General features: G+C 39.6%; 1 non-coding gene across 1 annotated transcript; it reads right to left on the reverse strand.

Moving 5' to 3' along the window:
• Positions 1-13,364: 13,364 nt before the first annotated feature.
• LOC131817148 (U6 spliceosomal RNA) lies at positions 13,365-13,471 on the reverse strand. The gene has a single exon (XR_009348357.1). It is a non-coding gene; the product is annotated as a U6 spliceosomal RNA (small nuclear RNA).
• Positions 13,472-21,139: the final 7,668 nt, after the last annotated feature.

The raw sequence follows: 21,139 nt of genomic DNA on the forward strand, positions 1-21,139 counted from the left end.
TATAAGCTTAATGGTAAATATAAAAAATTAGTAGATTCACAAAAGATTTTGATAAAGAAGTTAAAACATACTGCCACAAAAAGTCATCAGATTACAAACAAAGACAACAAGACAGGAAATAAAGAGCAGAGCATCTACAAAAGAGAAACAAAACAGATAAACACTGGGGAAAGAAAAAAAAATTTTAAAAGGGAGGGGAAGGCAAACCATAGTACACTTAACTATAAGTAACAAACTGTTTCTGGAGGGGAGATGGGCAGGGGTATGGGATAAGCCAGTAATAATTATTAGGAGGTCACTTGTGATGAGCATTGATGAGCATATGTAAATGGTGAATTACTAAATTCTACTCCTGAAACTAATATTACACTATATACTAACTAAAATTTAAATAAATCATGAAATATAAAAAGAATGAAAGGCAATAGTTAAGTCCTTACCTATCCATAATTACTTTAACTATAAGTGAATGGAATCATCAGTTGGAAGACATAGAAAGGCTAGAATAGATTAAAAAACAAACAAAAAACACAAGATCCAACAATATGTGGCATATAAAAGAATCACTTTAGCTTTAAGGGCACACATGGGCAGAGAGTAAAGGTATGGAAAACGATATTCCAAGCTAATGATAACAAAAGAAAACAAGGGTGGCAATAACTATAACAGACAAAATAGGGTTTATATAAGCTAAAAATTACCACAGGAGTCAAAGAAGGTCATTATACAATAAGAAAAGTGTCATCAATTCATCAATACAGTAATTGTAAATATCATGTACCTAATATTGAGCCACATAAATATATAAAACAAATACTAACAAAACAAAAAGGAGAAATAAATAGCAATACAATAATATCTGGGGACAATAATACCCCACTCTTACCTATGGATAGATCATCCAGACAGAAAATCAATAAGAAAATTGTGAATTTAGACACTATGCCTGGACAACTGGGTGGCTCAGTCAGTTAAGCCTTTGCCTTTGGCTCAGGTCGTGATCCCAGGGTCCTGAGATAGAGTCCCACATTGGGCTCCCTGCTCAGGAGGGGGTCTTCTCACTCTGTCTCTGCGCTTGCCCCTTGCTCATTCTCTCTGCCCTGCTCTCTCTCAAACAAACAAAACAAACAAACAAACAAGAAATATGTCAAATGAACCTAACATATTTACAGGATATTCCATCCAATAGTATCATAATAAATATTCTTCTCAAACACATGTGGAAAATTTTCTAGGATAGATCACATTTTAAACCACAAAACAAGAGTCCCCCCAAAATCAATAATATAGAAAGCATATCAAGTATATTTCCAGCCAAAATAATATGAAACTAGAAATCAATACAGAAGGAAATTTGGAAAATTTACAAATACACAGACATACACATTTTTAAACAAACAAAAAATCAAAAAAAGAAGACAAAGTGGGAATAAAATACATCTTGAGGAAAATAAAAAATATATACCAAAAAATTATGAGAAGCAGCAAAGCAGTTATAAAAGGAAATTTTATAGCTATAAATGTATATAAAAAAAGATTTCAAATAAAGAACTTAATATAAAAATTCAAAAAAATACAAAAAGAACAAAGTAAACTTAAAAGTAGCAAAAGGAAGGAAAAAACTAAAAATTAGGGCAGAAATAAATGAAATATAGAATTAAAAAACTAGAAAGTTTTTTTTTAAATGGTAAATAAAATTAAACTTGTTAATGGTAAATAAAAAAAAAAAAAGACAGCTATCCAGAATAGATCACATCCTTGGTCCTAAATCAGGACTCAACCGGTATCAAAAGATTGGGATCATTCCCTGCATATTTTCAGACCACAATGCTCTAAAGCTAGAACTCAACCACAAAAGGAAGTTTGAAAAGAACCCAAATACATGGAGACTAAACAGCATCCTTCTAAAGAATGAATGGGTCAACCGGGAGATTAAAGAAGAATTGAAAAAAATCATGGAAACAAATGATAATGAAAATACAAAGGTTCAAAATCTGTGGGACACAACAAAGGCAGTCCTGAGAGGAAAATATATAGCGGTACAAGCCTTTCTCAAGAAACAAGAAAGGTCTCAGGTACACGACCTAACCCTACACCTAAAAGAGCTGGAGAAAGAACAAGAAAGAAACCCTAAGCCCAGCAGGAGAAGAGAAATCATAAAGATCAGAGCAGAAATCAATGAAATAGAAACCATAAAAACAATAGAACAAATCAACGAAAGTAGGAGCTGGTTCTTTGAAAGAATTAATAAAATTGATAAACCCCTGGACTGACTTATCAAAAAGAAAAGAGAAAGGACCCAAATAAATAAAATCATGAATGAAAGAGGAGAGATCACAACTAACACCAAAGAAATACAAACTATTATAAGAACATACTATGAGAAACTCTACGGCAAAAAATTTGACAATCTGGAAGAAATGGATGCATTCCTAGAAACATATAAACTACCACAACTGAACCAGGAAGAAATAGAAAGCCTGAACAGACCCATAACCAGTAAGAAGATTGAAACAGTCATTAAAAATCTCCAAACAAACAAAAGCCGAGGGACAGACGGCTTCCCGGGGGAATTCTACCAAACATTTAAAGAAGAACTAATTCCTATTCTCCTGAAACTGTTCCAAAAAATAGAAATGGAAGGAAAACTTCCAAACTCATTTTATGAGGCCAGCATCACCTTGATCCCAAAACCAGACAAGGATCCCACCAAAAAAGAGAGATATACACCAATATCCTTGCTGAAAACAGATGCAAAAATACTCAACAAAATACTAGCCAATAGGATTCAACAGTACATTAAAAGGATTCTTCACCACGACCAAGTGGGATTTATTCCAGGGCTGCAAGGTTGGTTCAACATCCGCAAATCAGTCAATGTGATACAACACATCAATAAAAGAAAGAACAAGAACCATATGATACTCTCAATAGATGCTGAAAAAGCATTTGACAAAGTACAGCATCCCTTCCTGATCAAAACTCTTCAAAGTGTAGGGATAGAGGGCACATACCTCAATATCATCAAAGCCATCTATGAAAAACCCACCGTAAATATCATTCTCAATGGAGAAAAACTGAAAGCTTTTCCGCTAAGGTCAGAAACACGGCAGGGATGTCCATTATCACCATTGCTATTCAACATAGTACTAGCGGTCCTAGCCTCAGCAATCAGACAACAGAAGGAAATTAAAGACATCCAAATTGGCAAAGAAGAAGTCAAATTATCACTCTTCGCAGATGATATGATACTATATGTGGAAAACCCAAAAGACTCCACTCCAAAACTGCTAAAACTTATACAGGAATTCAGTAAAGAGTCAAGATATAAAATCAATGCAAGGAAATCAGTTGCATTTCTCTACACCAACAGCAAGACAGAAGAAAGAGAAATTAAGGAGTCAATCCCATTTATAATTGCACCCAAAACCATAAGATACCTAGGAATAAACCTAACCAAAGAGACACAGAATCTATACTCAAAAAATTATAAAGTGCTCATGAAAGAAATTGAGGAAGACACAAAGAAATGGAAAAATGTTCCATGCTCCTGGATTGGAAGAATAAATATTGTGAAAATGTCTATGCTACCTAAAGCAATCTACACATTTAATGCAATTCCTATCAAAGTACCATCCATCTTTTTCAAAGAAATGGAACAAATAATTCTAAAATTTATATGGAACCAGAAAAGACCTCGAATAGCCAAAGGGATATTGAAAAAGAAAGCCAACGTTGGTGGCATCACAATTCTGGACTTCAAGCTCTATTACAAAGCTGTCATCATCAAGACAGCATGGTACTGGCACATAAACAGACACATAGATCAATGGAACAGAATAGAGAGCCCAGAAATAGACCCTCAACTCTACTTTTCGACAAAGCAGGAAAGAATGTCCAATGGAAAAAAACCTGCCTCTTCAATAAATGGTGCTGGGAAAATTGGAAAGCCACATGCAGAAAAATGAAATTGGACCATTTCCTTACAGCACACACAAAAATAGATTCAAAATGGGTGAAGGAACTCAGTGTGTAAAAGGAATCCATGAAAATCCTTGAGAACACAGGCAGCAACCTCTTCGACCTCAGCCGCAGCAACATCTTCCTAGGAACAACGCCAAAGGCAAGGGAAGCAAGGGCAAAAATGAACTATTGGGATTTCATCAAGATCAAAAACTTTTGCACAGCAAAGGAAACAGTTAACAAAATCAAAAGACAACTGACAGAATGGGAGAAGATATTTGCAAATGACATATCAGATAAAGGACTAGTGTCCAGAATCTATAAAGAACTTAGCAAACTCAACACCCAAAGAACAAATAATCCAATCAAGAAATGGGCAGAGGACATGAACAGACATTTCTGCAAAGAAGACATCCAGATGGCCAACAGACACATGAAAAAGTGCTCCATATCACTCGGCATCAGGGAAATACAAATCAAAACCACAATGAGATATCACCTCACACCAGTCAGAATGGCTAAAATCAACAAGTCAGGAAATGACAGATGCTGGCGAGGATGCAGAGAAAGGGGAACCCTCCTCCACTATTGGTGGGAATGCAAGCTGGTGCAACCTCTCTGGAAAACAGCATGGACGTTCCTCAAAATGTTGAAAATAGAATTGCCCTATGACCCAGCAATTGCACTACAGGGTATTTACCCTAAAGATACTAACGTCGTGATCCAAAGGGGCACGTGCACCCGAATGTTTATAGCAGCAATGTCCACAAGAGCCAAACTATGGAAAGAACCTAGATGTCCATCAACAGATGAATGGATCAATAAGGTGTGGTATATATACACAATGGAATACTATGCAGCCATCAAAAGAAATGAAATCTCTTGCCATTCACGACAACATGGATGAAACTAGAGCGTATCATGCTTAGTGAAATAAGTCAAGCAGAGAAAGACAACTATCATATGATCTCCCTGATATGAGGAAGTGGTGATGCAACAGGGGGGCTTACGTGGGTAGGAGAAGAGTAAATGAAACAGGATGGGATTGGGAGGGAGACAAACCATAAGTGACTCTTAATCTCACAAAACAAACTGAGGGTTTCTGGGGGAAAGGGGTTTGAGATAAGGGGGTGGGATTATGGACATTGGGGAGGGTATGTGCTTTGGTGAGTGCTGTGAAGTGTGTAAACCTGGTGATTCACAACCTGTACCCCTGGGGATAAAAATATATGTTTATAAAAAATAAAATTTAAAAAAAAGACAGCTAGACTAACTCAGAAAAAAGAGAGAGGACTCAATAAAATCAGAAATGAAAAAGGAGACATTATAACAGATACCACAGAAATATAAAGGATAAAAGACAGTTAAATGCCAGCGAATCAAAAGCCTAGAGGAAATGGACAAATTCCTAGGCACATACAACCAATCAAGACTGAATCATAAGGACATAAAAAATGTGAACAGACCAATAAGTGGTAAGGAGATTGAATCCGTAATAAAAACCTTCTAACAAATAAAAGTCCAGAATCAGATGATTTCCACAGTGAATTCTACCAAATATTTTAAGGCAAAATAATACAAATACTTTTTAAACCCTTCCCAAAGAGTTGAAGAGGTTGAAATACTCCGAGGCACATTTTACAGGCCAGCATTATCTTGATATCAAAACCAGACAGGAGCACTACAAACGCAAAACAAAACAAAACAAAAACAAACAAACAAACAAAAAAACAAAGCAGCAACAAAAAGAACTACTGGATAATATTCCTGATAAATAAAAATGTAAAAATTCTCTACAAAATGCTACAAAACTGAATTCACCAGCACATATCAGTAAATGTGTTGCATTATATTAATAGAATGATCAATAAAATCTCATATGATCAACTCAATATATGCAGAAAAGGCATTTGACAAAATTTAACACCCTTTCATAATAAAAATACTCACCAAACTGGGTACAGAAAGAATACACATCAACATAATAAAAACCACATATTCCGTGGAAGGATTCAAGATGGCGGAGAAGTAGCAGGCTGAGACGACATCAGGTACAAGGAGATCAGCTAGATAGCTTATCTAACCATTGCAAACACCTACAAATCCAATGGGAGATCAAAGAGAAGGAGAGCAACAATTCTAGAAACAGAAAATTGATCACTTTCTGAAAGGTAGAGCCGGCAGAAAAGTGAACCCGAAGAACAGGAAGGTAGACCGCGGGGGGGGGGGGTGCAGCTCCTGGCAAGCGGGGGAGCAACGGAGCACAAAATCAGGACTTTTTAAAAGTTTGATCCACTGAGGGATATCACCCCAGAGGCTAAACCAGAGTGAAGCCCAAGTGGGCTCAGCATAGTCCCAGGTCCCTCAGGGTCACAGAAGGACCAGGGGTATCTGAGTGTCACAGAACTCACAGGTATTAGAGTGGGGAAGCCGGCTACAGAGACAAAGCTGAGGAGTGAGCTCTCAACCCAGGGTTACTTTGAAGCAGGCATAGGCAGGATGAGCTTGGAGCACGGCCAAGGGCCAGGGAGACGGGAGTAATTGAGCTCTTTTCTCCAAGCATGGCCAGAGGCCAGGGAGATGAGAATGACCAAGGACTTTTCTCCAAGTACGAGTGACAGAGCGCTTTTCTTCAAGCATGGCCAGAGGCTGTGAAGATGGGAGTGATTAAGCACTTTTCTCTAAGGGTGCACTGAGGAGCGGGGCCTTGAGCTCTCCACTCCTCTGGGCAGGATTGTGAGACCGCCATTATCATTCCATCACCCAGAACTCTACGGAAAGCCTTCAGGGAACAAAAGCTCTCGGATTACTTAGCCTTACCCCAGGTAAGGGCAGAACAAATCCATCTCGGGCAAAGACACTTGAGAATCAATACAACAGGCCCCTTGCCAGAAGACCAACAAGAAACCCAGCCAAGATCAACTTCACTTAGTAAGGAGAACAGTGGAATTCCAGAGGAGGAGAAAGCAAAACAAGGAATTCGTGGCTTTCTCCCAATGATTCATTAGTCTTGCAGTTATATCTTTTTTTCTTTTTTCTTCTGCTAATTTTTTTAACTTTTACCCTTTCCTCTTTTAATGATTTTTAACTAGTTTATTTTTAAAATACCTTACAAAAAATAATCATCTATTTTGAACCTTCATTATTATAGTCATATTTTATCCTCCATTTTACCTAACTATATATTTTTTTACACATAGGGTTTTTTCTTTTAAAAAATTTGGGGTATAACTTCTCCTAATAGAACAAAATATACCCTAAATCTATCTCCAAGATAGTTCTAGTGTCCAGACTGAGCAGATTCTCTCCAGTTTATTTTTCTTTACTGTCCCAACCAACTTGCTTTATCAACTTATTTTTAGAAATTAAATTTATTTCTCATTTTTTTAAAGATTTTATTTATTTATCAGAGAGAGGGTGGGAGAGAGTGAGCACAGGCAGACAGAATGGCAGGCAGAGGCAGAGGGAGAAGCAGGCGCCCTGCCGAGCAAGGAGCCCGATGTGGGACTCGATCCCAGGATGCTGAGATCATGACCTGAGCCGAAGGTAGCTGCTGAACCAACTGAGCCACCCAGGCGTCCCTTTTTTCCTCATTTTTATAGGTTTATTCCATCCCTTCATTGTGCCTACCCTTTTATGTTTTTCATCCTTTAAAATCTTGGGAGGTAGTTTCTTCTAAGAGACCAAAATACTCCCCAAATTAAGTGAGTGACCCTGTTCTAGTCACAAGTCTAGTATATATATATTTTTTCTTTTTTAATATTTTTTCCTTGTTTTTTTTTAAACCCATTTTCCCCTTGAACTTCTTTTTTATCCCCTTTCATTCTCCCACAACTAGGGGTCTCTTCTGATTTGGTTAAAGCACATTTTCCTGGGGTCTTAACCACCCTTTTAGCATTTTATTGCTCCTTTGTATATTCTTATCTGCTCAAAATGACAAGGTGGAAAAACTCACCACAAGAAGAAGAACAAGAGGCAGAACCAAAAGCAAGGGACCTAATCAAAACAGACATTGGTAATATGACAGAACTAGAGTTCAGAATGACAACTCTCAAGGTTCTAGCTGGGATCGAAAAAGGCATGGAAGATATTAGAGAAACCCTCTCCAGAGAGATAAAAGCCCTTTCTGGAGAAATAAAAGAACTAAAATCTAACCAAGTTGAAATCAAAAGAGCTATTAATGAGGTGCAATAAAAAATGGAAGTTCTTACTGCTAGGATAAATGAGGCAAAAGAATTAGTGATATAGAAGACCAAATTATGGAGAATAAAGAAGCTGAGCAAAAGAGAGACAAACAAATACTGGGCCATGAGGAGAGAATTTGAGAGATAAGTGAAACTATAAGACGACACAGCATTAGAATAATTGGGATCCCAGAAGAAGAAAGAGAGAGGGGAGCAGAAGGTATATTGGAGAGAATTTTTGTAGAGAATTTCCCTAATATGGCAAAGGGAACAAACATCAAAATCCAGGAGATGCAAAGAATGACCCTCAAAATCAATAAAAATAGGTCCACACCCCACAACCTGATAGTAAAATTTACAACTGTTAACAACAAAGAGAAAATCCTGAAAGCAGCCTGGGAAAAGAAGTCTGTATTGTACAACAGTAAAAACATTTGACTGGCAGCAGACTTATCCACAGAGACCTGGCAGGCCAGAAAGAACTGGCATGATATATTCAGAGTGTTAAGGGAGAAAAACATGCAGCCAAGAATACTATATCCAGCTAGGCTATCATTGAAAATAGAAGGAGAGATTAAAAAGCTACCAGGACAAACAAAAGCTGAAAGAATTTGCAAACACCAAACCAACTCTCCAGGAAATATTGAAAGGAGTCCTCTAAGCAAAGAGAAAGCCTAGAAGTAGTAGATCAGAAAGGAACAGAAACAATATACAGTAACAGTCACATTATAGGCAATACAATGCCACTAAATTCATATCTCTCAATAGTTAAGCCTGAATGTAAATGGCCTAAATGCACCAATCTAAAGACACAGGGTATCATAATGGATAAAAAGCAAAACCCGTCAATATGCTGCCCAAGAAACTCATCATAGATCCGAAGACACCCCCAGATTTAAAGAGAGGGGGTGGAAAACAATTTACCATGCTAATGGACATCAGAAGAAAGCTGGGGTGGCAATCCTTATATCAGATCAATTAGATTTTAAGCCAAAGACTATAATAAGAGATGAGGAAGGACGCTATATCATACTCAAAGGGTCTGTCCAACAAGAAGACCTAACAATTTTAAATATCTATGTCCTTAACATGGGAGCAGCCAACTATATAAACCAATTAATAACAAAATCAAAGAAACACATCGACAACAATAAAATAATAGTAGGGGAATTTAACACTCCCCTCATTGAAATGGACAGATCATCCAAGCAACAGATCCACAAGGAAAAAGGCCTTAAATGACACACTGGACAAGATGGACATCACAGGTATATTCAACACATTCCATCCCAAAATAACAGAATACACATTCTTCTCTAGTGCACATGGAACATTCTCCAGAATAGACCACATCCTGGGTCATAAATCAGATCTCAACCATTATCAAAAGATTGGGATCATCCCCTGCATATTCTCAGACCACAATGCTCTGAAACTAGAACTAAATCACAAGAGGAAATTTGGAAAGAACACAAATACATGGAGACTAAACAGCATCCTTCTAAAAAATGAATTGGTCAACCAGGAAATTAAAGAAGAATTGAAAAAAATCATGGAAAGAAATGATAATGAAAACAAAAGTGTTCAAAATCTGTGGGATACAGCAAAGGCAGTTCTGAGAGGAAAATATAAAGCTGTACGAGCCTTTCTCAAGAAACAAGAAAGATCTCAAATACAAAACATAACCCTACACCTAAAGGGGTCAGAGAAAGAACAACAAAGAAAGCCTAAACCCAGCAGGAGAAGAGGAATAATAAATCAGAGCATAAATCAATGAAATAAAAACGAACAAAAAAGCACACAAACAAAGCAAAACAAAAAAACAATAGAACAAATCAACGAAACTAGGAGCTGGTTCTTTGAAAGAATTAATAAGATTGATAAAGAAAGAGAAAGGACCCAAATAAATAAAATCATGAATGAAAGAGGAGAGATCACAACCAACAGCAAAGAAATACAAACAATTATAAGAACATGCTATGAGCAACTCTACGCCAACAAATTCAACAATCGGGAAGAAATGGATACATTCCTAGAGACATATAAACTACCACAACTGAACCAGGAAGAAATAGAAAACCTGAACAGACCCATAACCAGTATGGAGATTGAAACAGTCATCAAAAATCTCCAAACAAACAAAAGCCCCGGGCCATATGGCTTCCCAGGGGAATCCTACCAAACATTTAAAGAAGAATTCATTCCTATTCTCCTGATACTGTTCCAAAAAAAGAGAAATGGAAGGAAAACTTCCAAACTCTTTTTTTTCTGAGGCCAGCATCACCTTCATCCCAAAACCAGACAAGGATCCCATCAAAAAAGAGAACTACAGACCAATATCCTTGATGAACACGGATGCAAAAATTCTCACCAAAATACTAGCCAATAAGATTCAACAGTACATTAAAAGGATTATTCACCACGACCAAGTGGGATTTATTCCAGGGCTACAAGGTTGGTTTAACATCTGCAAATCAATCAATGTGATACAACACATCAATAAAAGAAAGAACAAGAACCATATGATACTCTCCATAGATGCTGAAAAAGCATTTGGCAATGTGCAGTGTCCCTTCCTGATTAAAACTCTTCAAAGTGTAGGGATAGAGGGCACATATTATCAATATTATCAAAGCCATCTATGAAAACCCCACTGCAAATATCATTCCCAATGGAGAAAAACTGAATACTTTTCCGCTGAGGTCAGGAACACGGCAGGGATGTCCGTTATCACCACTGCTATTCAACATCGTACTAGAAGTCCTAGCCTCAGCAATCAGACAACAAAAAGAAATTAAAGGCATCCAAACTTTGCCAAATTGGCAAAAGAGAAGTCAAACTATCCCTGTTTGCAGACGATATGACACTGTATGTGGAAAGCTTAAAGGACTTCACTCCAAATCTGCTATAAATTGCATAGGAATTCTGTAAAGTGTCAGGATATAAATCAATGAACAGAAATTGGTTGCATTTTTTTATACCAACAAGACTGAAGAAATAGAAATTAAGGAGTGAATCCCATTTACAATAGCACTCAAAACCCTAAGATACCTAGGAATAAACCTAATCAAAGAGAAAAAGAATCTATACTCAGAAAACTCTAAAGTACTCATGAAAGAAATTGAAGAAGACACAAAGAAATGGAAAAATGTTCCATGCTCCTGTATTGGAAGAACAAATATTGTGAAAATGTCTATGCTACCTAAAGCAATCTACACATTTAATGCAATCCCTATCAAAAATCCCATCCGTTTTTTTCAAAGAAATGGGACAAATCATCCTAAAATATATATGGAACCAGAAAATATCTCGAATAGCCCGAGGAATATTGAAAAAGAAAGCCAAAGTTGTTGGCATCACAATTCCAGACTTCAAGCTCTATTACAAAGTTGTCATCATCAAGATAGTAGGGAACTGTCCCCAAAACAGACATAGATCAATGGAACAGAATAGAGAGCCCAGAAATACACCCTCAACTCTATGGTCAACTAGTCTTCAACAAAGCAGGAAGGAATGTCCTATGGAAAAGAGACAGCCTCTTCAACAAATGGTGTTGGGAAAATTGAACAGCCACATGCATAAACATGAAGTTGGACCTTTTCCTTACACCATACATGAAAATAGACTGGAAATGGATGAAGAAGCATAATGTGAGAAAGGAATCCATCAAAATCCTTGAGGAGAGAACAGGTAGCAACCTCTTTGACCTCAGCAGTAGCAACTTCTGCCTAGGAACATCACCAAAGGCAAGGGAAGCAAGGGCAAGACTGAACTATTGGGATTTCATCAGATCAAAAAGCTTTTGCACAGCAAAGGAAACAGTTAACAAAGCCAAAAGATGACTGTCAGAAGTTATCTGGGAGAAGATATTTGCAAATGACATACCAGATAAAGGGCCAGTATCTATCCAAAATCTATAAAGAGCTTATCAAACTCAACACCCTAAGAACAAATAATCCAATGAAGAAATGGGCAGAGGACATGAACAGACATTTCTGCAAAGAATTCATCCAAATGGCCAACAGACACATGAAAAAATGCTCCACATCACTCGGCATCAGGGAAATACAAATCAAAACCAGAATGAGATACCACCTCACACCTTTCAGAATGGCTAAAATGAACAAGTCAGTCAATGACAGATGCTGGCGAGGATGTGGAGAAAGGGCAACCCTCCTACACTGTACGTGGGAATGCAAGCTGGTGAAACCACTCTGGAAAACAGCGTGGAGGTGCCTCAAAAAGCTGAAAATAGAACTAGCCTATGACCCAGTGATTGTAGTACTGGGTATATACCCTAAAGATACAAACGTGGCATTCTGAAGGGGCACATGCACCCAAATGTTTATAGCAGCAATGTCCACAATAGTTAAACTATGGAAGGAACCTAAATGTCCTTCAACAGATGAATCAATAAAAAGATGTGGTATATATGTACAATGGGATACTATGCAGCCATCAAAAGAAATGAAATCCTGCTATTTGTGATGACGTGGATGGAACTAGAGGGTATTATGCTTGGCGAAATAAATCAATCTCAGAAAGACAACTATCATATGATCTCCCTGATATGATGAAGTGGAGATGCATCATAGGCGGTTTCGGGCGTACGAAAAGAAAAATAAAAGAAGATGGGATTGGGAGGGAGACAAAGCATAAAAGACTGAATCTCACAAAACAGACTGAGGGTTGCTGGGGGGAGGTGTGTTGGGAGAGGATGGTGGGGGTATGGACATTGGGGAGGGCAGGTGCTATGGTGAGTGATGGTGAGTGCTGTGAAATGTGTAAACCTGGTGATTCACAGACCTGTACTCCTAGGGATAATTACACATTATATGTTTATAAAAAATTTAAAAAAATAATTTAAAAAATCCATTAAAGAAAAAACACATATTGCAAATCTCATATTCAATCAAAAAAGTTTGAAAGTTTTCCCCTTAAAGATCAGAAAAAAGACAAATGTGTCCACTTTCACTACTCTCATTTGACATAGTACTGGATGTCCTAGCCAGAGAAAAAAGGAACACAAAGAAATAAAAGACTAAAAAAAAAAAAAAAGGAAGAAGTAAAATTTTCTCTTTTTGGATAACATGAACTTACATGTAAAAGAATCCTAAAAAATTCACAAAAAATTTTGAATTAACAAATTTTGTAAAGCTGCCAAATACAAGATCAATATATAAAACACAAGAATTTTATTTTGTTTTGGTTTTTTTTTAAAATATGGAATGCTTCCCAGTTTTTCTTGTCATCCTTGTTCAGTGATCAAGCTAATCTTCTCTGCATCATTCCAATTTTAGTATATGTGCTGCCAAAGTAAGCACAAGACAGGAGCATTTTAACACTCTAATGATGAACTGTCTGAAAAAATAAAGAGAACAATCTAATTCACACTAGCATCAAAACTAATAAAATACTTAGGAAAAGATTTAACTAAGAAGATGAAAGATCTGTACCCCATAAACTATGACATTGATAAAGAAATTGAAGGAGACACAAATGGAAAGATAGCTCATATTTATGAATGGTAAGAATTAACATTGTGTAAATTCAATTCGTATCAAAAATCCAATGTTAGGGGCGCCTGGTTGGCTCAGAGGGTTAAGCTACTGCCTTCGGCTCAGGTCATGATCCCAGGGTCCTGGGATCGAGCCCTGCATCAGGCTCTCTGCTCAGCAGGAAGCTGCTACCTCTTCTCTCTCTGCCTGCCTCTCTGCCTGCTTGTCATCTCTCTCAGTGAAATAAATAATTAAATAATCTTTTAAAAAATCCAATATTGTGTTTTTACAGAAGTAAAGAATCCTAAAATTTATATGAGACCATAAAAGACAACAAATAATTAAAGCAGTTCTGAGAAAGAAGGAAGAAGCGAAATTACACTCTTGATTTGAAACTATACTACAAAGCCCTCATGCTCAAAACAATAAAGTATACTGGCATAAAAACAGACCCATAAACAAGTAGAACAGAATCGAGAGTCCAGAAATAAATCCTTTCATACAGTCACCTAATATTTGACAGGGGCCAACATATATAATGGGTGAAGATAGTCTGTTCAATAAATGATATTTAAAACTGAATAGTCACATAAACCAGCATGAAACTGGAACCTTATATTACTCATAAATCTTAACTTGAAATAGATTAAAGACTTAAATGTGATGCATGAAACTAAATTTCCTAAAGGAAAACATAGGAAAAATTCTCCTTGACATTGGTCTTGCCAATAGTTTTTTGGATACCAGACCAAAAACACAAGCAAAAGAAGCAAAAATAAATAAATGGTATTACATTAAACTAAAGTTTCTGCATTGCCAAAAAAACAAAAGAGAGAGAAAGAATGAAAACACAATCCACAGAATGGAAAAAAAATACTTACAAATCTTATATCTGAAAAGAGGTTAATAACCAACAGATACAAAGAGAAAATAATATATAATTAAAAAATAGCAAAAGTATCTCAATAGACTTTTTTTTCAAAAAAGTTATATAAATGACCAACAGGAGCGTTTAAAAGTGCTCAACGTAAAAACTCAGGGCAAAGTCATTATGTTGTTGTTGTTGTTTACCTCTGAAAAACACAGCAAGATATTACTACCTATTAGAATATATACTACCAAAAAATTAAAACTAACAAATTTTGGTAAATATTGGGTAAAATGCGGAACTTATGCACTATGATAGGGATATAAATTTGTATGGAAAACAGTATGGAGACTATCATATTATTAAAAGTAAAATTACCATATGATTCAGTAATCCCACCTCTAGGTGGGAAACGAAGTCACTATTCGAAGACATATCTGCACTCTTATGTTCATTATAAAATTATTAACTCTAAGCAAGAGATGGAAATAACTTCAGTATCCATTAATGGATGAATGAATAAAAAAGTATGGTAAATATATACTATGGAATACTACTTAACCATGAAAAATTAAGAAATACTGCCATTTACAACACAATTGATGGATCTTTAAGGTATTATACTAATTGAAATATTTCAAAGATTTTATATATTTTTTTTTAATTTTAATTTATGTATTATGATATCCCTTACATACAGAATCTGAAGGAAAAGCAAACTAATGAAAACTTAGAGTTGAGTTGACAAGAGGTGAACCTGGGGTGGAATAAGGTGTTCAAAGTGTACAAACTTGCAACTATAATATGAAAAAGTTCTCCGGATCTAATATACAGCATGATGATCATAGTTAATAATATATACATACTTTTTTATTGTGCTTCCCTTTATTAAACTTTGCATATATCACATTCTTACAAGTTGAAAGTTTATAGCAATTTTGTATAAAATAGGTCTGCTGCCACCATTTTTCTAACAACATTTGTTCATTTTGTGTCTCTCTGTCACATGTTGGTAATTCTTGCAATATTTCAAGTTTTTTCAATATTATTGTATTTGTTATGGTGATCTGTGATCAGTAATTATGACCCACTGATATCTCAGAACTAGTTTACTTAAGGTATATACATTGTTTTTCCTTAAAGACATAATGCTTTTGAACAGTACAGTATAGTGTTTATTTTTTATATGCACTGGGAAACATAATTTTTTATTTGCACTGGAAAACCAAAAAAAAATAATAATAATGATTTGACTTAGTTTATTGAGATAATCGCTTTATTGAGGCGGTCTGGAACAAAACCCACAAGACCTCTGAAGTTCATCTCTACTGTACTATATACATTAAAGTTCCTAAGAGAGTGGATCTTAAAATTCCTTACAATACATGCATAAAAAACAGTGGAAACTATATGAGATAGTAGATGTATTAACATTTTTATGTAGATTATATTGCAATACAGATGTATGCCAATTTATCAAATTGTACAAAATTTACACAATGTTAAAAGTTTGCAGTGTTATAAGAAATCATTTCTTAAATTTACAAATTATAATATGTCAATTATTTTTCAATAAAGCTGGAAAAATCTTTTTGTAGAATTAATCTATTTTTCAAAAAAGGAATTAAGGAAGTAGAAACTGCAACTAACTCTGAAATAATGAAATACAAAATCCATTTTAGTTATATACACTGTGACAAACACTATTAGTTAGTTTACAATGAAGGAATACTTATGAAGCATGAAGGATGGTCTATAAATAAGGCTGAAAGAGCTCAGTTTTAAGGTTTAAATTTAAAATCTTCTTTTGAAATACTAAACTGGCCACCCAGTTTTCCAAACATAAATGTCTTAACTGCATGAATTTATTTCATACAACTCTATAATCTATTTTCATAAGAAAGCAGCATGCAAATTTTGAATAAGACAGACTTGCTTAAGTTTCTTTATGTTCAACAGTAAAGGACACTTCCCTAAAAATAAATAGAAGAAAAATCAGCATATTTATTATGATAATTATTATTCATAATGAGATTCGTATTGAATTAAGGAATATATATCCTCAGAGGGGGTAAAGTAAAATGAAATTTATTTTGGTAAATGTGTCTATGAATAGTCAATACAATGCCTCAATATAAATGAATATTATCATTTTGAACAATTTAATTACTATTATTAGAATTATTATAAGTATAAAAATAGCTATCATTTTAGCATGGAATAAGAGACTCTCATGCTCCATGCTTCATTACATCCACACAACAACTCTGCATAATAAGTTTTATCATCACCATTTCATGGGTGAAAAAACTGAGGCTAACACATTTAGATAACTGGTTTATGATTACATGGCTGATAAAGATGCATCACACTAATTTAGGCTTTATGATTTCAGAATTGTACTCTTTCCACTGCACATTCTATTACTCTGTAAATACTTGGCTTGTTTTCATTTAGTTCTTTAATTTTATTCATGTGGCGATGGCTTAAAGCTTCATTTAAAGGAAGCTTAAAAAATTCATTTAGCCAAAAGCTCCCAAGAATTAAAAATGTCATGGATCTAATGTAGACATGGATATCATTAGTTAATGGGTATATTTTCCACTCTGGTGAGATAACAGAGTATTTTTCTAAGATATAGTCTCTGAGTTTTCAAAAGGACTTTGTTAAAATAGAAATATTTAGACAAAGGTGATCAAAAGTCTGGATCAGGTCACCTTAAGATATATATTAGGAAACTGAGGAAACAAATGGAGATTTGAACACTGAGCTATGATATAATGAATGGTTTAAAGTATTTAGTAGAGCATAGAAAAGCCCTTTAAAGCCTGGTCTTAGCCTAGCATTGCAGCTTCTGGGATATCTGTCTAACTATCATCTACCTACCTATCTATCTATCTATCTAGAAATAAATTTGAAAACTTTTTTAGACAGGAGGGGATGAGGTGGACAGGGCGTGTGCTCCGCTCTTAGGAAGGAGTCCGGGCAGAAAGCATGCCTTTCCTGAGCCTCTGGGCCCAAGTAGAGGCGAACATGGCACCCGTGAAAGCAAGGCCCACCAGCTCTCCCGAAGCTCTACTTCCCTGAAGCGACAGAAACCTTGCTGAGGAAACAGCAGAGAAGTGCTGTTCGCTCCAAGCCAAAGCCTCTGCAAAAGCACAGCATTCACTGAGAAATGTTCTGCGGGCTGCTGCTTGCCTGAGCCCTGTCTCACGGTGGGTGAAACCCGCATACAGCGAAAGCCTCTTTGCCTTGTCATCTGCCCTTGGAAAGCAGAGCATTAATTTGGAAATCTGAGTTGGGTTTGGGGATGCTTCTGCTGCTTGCCTGAGCAAGTCTCCGCAGCACGGTGAATGATACCCGCATGGGGCGAAATACTCTTTGCCCTAGCATCCCCTGTGCCTGAGAGAGAAGCATGGTTGCACACGTCTGTCACCGCGCTCCCCAGGAGCAATGTGGGGAAGGCGCAGCACGCCGCCCCCAGAGAAGAGAAGGCTCCGTTGACCTTGGGTCGGGAAACGCTCAGGAAGCAGGATAGCCTGCCGTGGCACGAACAGCAGGACGGTAGCAAGACAAGTGTCCCCCGCTCCCTGTGCGGAGAGATCGAAGCCTGGCTGCTAAGGAGACATGAGGGGACGACTAGGGCAGGGGCGTGTGCTCCACTCTGAGGAAGGAGTCTGGGCAGAAGGCAGGCCTGTCCTGTGCCTCTGGTCCGAAGGGGACAGCATCTCCTTGGCCAGCTGTACCAAGGACAGACTTGGGCTTGCCACCAGGTGCCATACCCACAACTCGCAGAAACAACCCCATGGAGAAACGGGCAGTCAGATGCCGTCTTCCACCAAGATGTGGCAGCGATGTGGGTGGGTGGCAGGTGCTGTGCCGGGGATGGAGTGGAGACTGTCCCCCACAGTTCCCCATCCAAGTGCACGGGCCGTGTGCAGGGATCCTGTCGCCTCCTCTCTCCTGCGGTGAAGTCTCTGGCCTAGACCCCGAGTCTGCCTGAGCGCCGGAACAAAAGGCAAAGCCTTAACTACGCCCCCAGGAGATGGTAATAGGCATAGAGTGCCATGCAGGGCCACGCACGCAGCTGCAGGATTTTGACTGTGTCTGCTTAGTTCGGCTTAGCAAGGTGAACCCCGGTCGCGAACTTGGAGACCGGGAAAGCATGGCCCAAGAGGCAGCAGCTCTCCCGCGACTCTTCTTTGCTGCCGTGGTAGAGTGAATGACCAAAGCATCGCTGAGGGAGCAGCCAGTGAAGTGCAGTTCCCGCCAAGCTGAAAACCTCTGGGAAAGCATAGCAGTCGCTGGGAAATCAGAGTCGGTACTGCGGGGTCTTCTGCTGCTTGCCTGAGCTCAGTCACGCGGTGGGAGATACCCGCATACAGCGAAAGCCTGTTGCCCGGGCATCTCCTCTGGAAAGGCAAAATATTGGTTGGGAAATCAGAATCGGATGTGTGTGATGCTGCAGCTGAATGCCTGAGCTAGTCTCCACAGCATGGTGGAAGATACCCGCATGGAGCGAAATCCTCTTTGCCCTAGCACCCCTCTGCCTGAGAGAGAAGCGCGCTTGCACCTGTGCAAAGAGGCTTAAGGAAAGGGACACGTCCTTCACTGCGTTCCCCAGGAGCAGGTCTGTGGAAGGTGCAGCACGCTGCCCAGGGAGAAAGGCAGGAGCCGTTGGCCTTCTGGTCTGGAAACGGTTGCGAAGCAGGAGAGCCGGCCCTGGCAGGCACAGAGGCCGTTGGCAATAAAAGTGTCACCCGCTTCCTGCGCAGAGAGACGTTAGTCTGGCTGCTACGGAGAGAGGAGGGGATGTGTAGGGCAGGGCGCGTGCTCCACTCTTAGGAAGGAGTCTGGGCAGAAAGCATGCCTGTCCTGAGCCTCTGGGCCCAAGGACACAGCAGCTCTTTGGCCACCTGTCCCTGGGGCAGACATGCGCTAGCCACCAGGCGCCTTCGCTGAACTCGCAGAAACAGCTCCCTGAAATAACGGGGAGTCAGACGCCGTCTTCCTCCAGGATGTGGAAGCTTGGAGGAGGCACGGGGTTTAAGGGGAAGGGGTGGGGACAGTCCCCCAAAGCTCCCTATTCAGTGCACGGGCGGTGTGCAGGGATCCTGTCACCTCTCCCTCCTTTCTTGTGGGGAAAGAACTGGGCTAGTCCGAGAGTCGGCCTGAGCGCCACAGGAAAAGGCCAAGCGATGCCTACACCGGGAGATGGTAGTGTGTATAGGGTGCCATCCTAGGCTACGCTCGCTACTGCAGGGTTGTGGCTGTGTCACCTGGCAGGGTGAACCCTGGACGCGAAAATGGAGCCCGGGAAAGCAAGGCCCAAGAGGCACCAGCTCTCCCGAAGCTCTTCTTCCCTGACACGACTAAAGCCTTGCTGAGGAAGCATCGGAGAAGTGCTGTTCACTCCAAGCCAAAGCCTCTGCGAAATCACAGCATTCGCTGAGAAATGTTCTGCGTGCTGTTGCTGCTTGCCTGAGCCCAGTCTCGCGGTGGGAGAAACCCGCATACAGCGAAAGCCTCTTTGCCTGGGCATCTCCCCTGGGAAAGCACAGCGTTTGGGGAAATCATAGTTGGATTTGGGGATGCTGCTGCTGCTTGCCTGGGCTAGTCTCTGCAGCTCGGTGGAAGATACCCGCATGGAGCGAAATACCCTTTGCCCTAGCATCCCCTCTGCCTGAGAGAGAAGCCACGTGTGGGGAAGGCGCAGCACGCCGCCCCCGGAGAAGAGAAGGAGCCGTTGGCCTTGGGGTCGGGAACCGCTCAGGAAGCAGGATAGCCTGCCGTGGCACGAACAGCAAGCCGGTGGCAAGACAAGTGTCACCCGCTCCCTGTGCGGAGAGATGGAAGCCTGGCTGCTAAGGAGACATGAGGGGACGACTAGGGCAGGGTCGCGTGCTCCACTCTAAGGCAGGAGTCTGGGCAGAAGGCAGGCCTGTCCTGTGCCTCTGGTCCCAAGGGGACAGCATCTCCTTGGCCACCTGTCCCAAGGGCAGACTTGGGCTTGCCACCAGGTGCCATACCCGGAACTCGCAGAAACAGCCCCATGGAGTAACGGGCAGTCAGATGCCGTCTTCCATCAAGATGTGGCAGGGAATTGGGTGGCAGGGCGTGTGCCAGGAAAGGAGTGGAGACAGTCCCCCACAGTTCCCCTTCCCAGTGCACGGGTCGTGTGCAGTGATCCTGTCACCTCCTCTCCCCTGTGCTGAAGGACTGGCCTAGACCCCGAGTCTGCCTGAGCACCAGACAAAAGGCAAAGCCTTACCTACACCCAGGAGATGGTAATAGGCATAGAGTGCCATGCTAGGACACGCACGCAGCTGCAGGGTTGTGACTGTGTCTGCTTAGTTCGGCTAAGCAAGATGAACCCCGGGCGTGAACTTGGAGCCCGGGAAAGCAAGTCCCAAGAGGCACCAGCTCTCCCGCGGCTCTTCTTCCCTGCAGCGACAGAGCGAACACCCAAATTCTTGCTGAGGAAGCAGCAGTGAAGTGCGGTTCATGCCAAGCTGAAAACCTATGCGAAAGCATAGCAGTCGCTGGGAAATCAGAGTCGGTTCTGTGGGCTGCTGTTGCTGCTTGCCTTCGCCTAGTATTCGTAGCAGGATGGGAGAAACCCGCAT

The sequence above is a fragment of the Mustela lutreola genome, chromosome 15, assembly GCF_030435805.1.
Source record: "Mustela lutreola isolate mMusLut2 chromosome 15, mMusLut2.pri, whole genome shotgun sequence".
In the NCBI taxonomy this organism is placed as follows: domain Eukaryota; kingdom Metazoa; phylum Chordata; class Mammalia; order Carnivora; family Mustelidae; genus Mustela; species Mustela lutreola.